This window comes from Pteropus alecto, unplaced genomic scaffold (genome assembly GCF_000325575.1).
Source record: "Pteropus alecto unplaced genomic scaffold, ASM32557v1 scaffold109, whole genome shotgun sequence".
NCBI classification, from domain to species: Eukaryota; Metazoa; Chordata; class Mammalia; order Chiroptera; family Pteropodidae; genus Pteropus; species Pteropus alecto.
Window position 1 is genome coordinate 7,585,838 of NW_006494608.1, and position 912 is coordinate 7,586,749.

General features: G+C 34.1%; 1 non-coding gene across 1 annotated transcript; it reads left to right on the forward strand.

Annotated features, from left to right (window-relative positions):
* Positions 1-385: 385 nt before the first annotated feature.
* LOC112473595 lies at positions 386-511 on the forward strand. Its single transcript, XR_003044073.1, has one exon. It is a non-coding gene; the product is annotated as a U6atac minor spliceosomal RNA (small nuclear RNA).
* The last annotated feature ends 401 nt before the right edge of the window (positions 512-912 follow it).

Sequence of the window (912 nt, forward strand, 5' to 3'; positions counted from 1 at the left end):
AACCAGAATAGAGAAAGCATTTAAAGCTATAAAACTCAGTGAAATCATCAAGGAAGTGAGTGTAGGTATAAAAGAGAAGAGAACTAAGGTCTGATTCCTGGAGTACTGTAATATTACAAAGTCAAGAATAAACCAGGAAAGGAAATGAGACTGAAAGGAGGCAGACAAAAAATCAAGAAAGTGTGGAGTCTTAGAAATCAAGAAAAGAAAGCTTATAAAGGAGAAGGGAGTGATCATTTGTGTCAAATCTTATTGTTAGATCAAGGCCTGGGAATTGACTATCAGATTAAATGAGGTGAAGATCATTGGTGTCATTGACAAAAACGTTTTAGTAGAGTTGTTAGGCAAAAGTCTAATATAAGTGGATATAAGAGTGACTGGAAAAGTGTTGTACAAAAGGAGAGGTGGGCAGCACTCTCCTTGACGAGGATAGAGGAGGCTCTTGGGCCTGACAACACACATGTGGTTAAGACATTACTACCTATTTCATGGCATATAACCATCATATTTTTATGTGAAGTGAAATAAGTCAGACAGAGAAAGACAAATACCTATGGTTTCACAAAACAAACAAAACAAAACAGGCTCATAGAATCAGAGACCAAAGGGATAGTTGCCAGAGGGAATAAGGATGGGAGGATGGGTAAAAAAGATGAAAGAGCATATTGTCAATAAAATTGTAAGTTTGCAAGGTGACAGATGATTACTAGACTTGGTGGGGTGATCACATAATAAGGTATAAAAATGTTGAATCACTATATTATAAACCTGAAAGTAATATCACTAATATAATATTAAGTATACCAACTATACTTAAATTGAAAAAAGAGTGAATTGGAGAAAAGCATTTAGAAAGATCAAGTATAAACAGTACTTATTAGAATTTTATATTAAAAAGGGGAATTGAACATT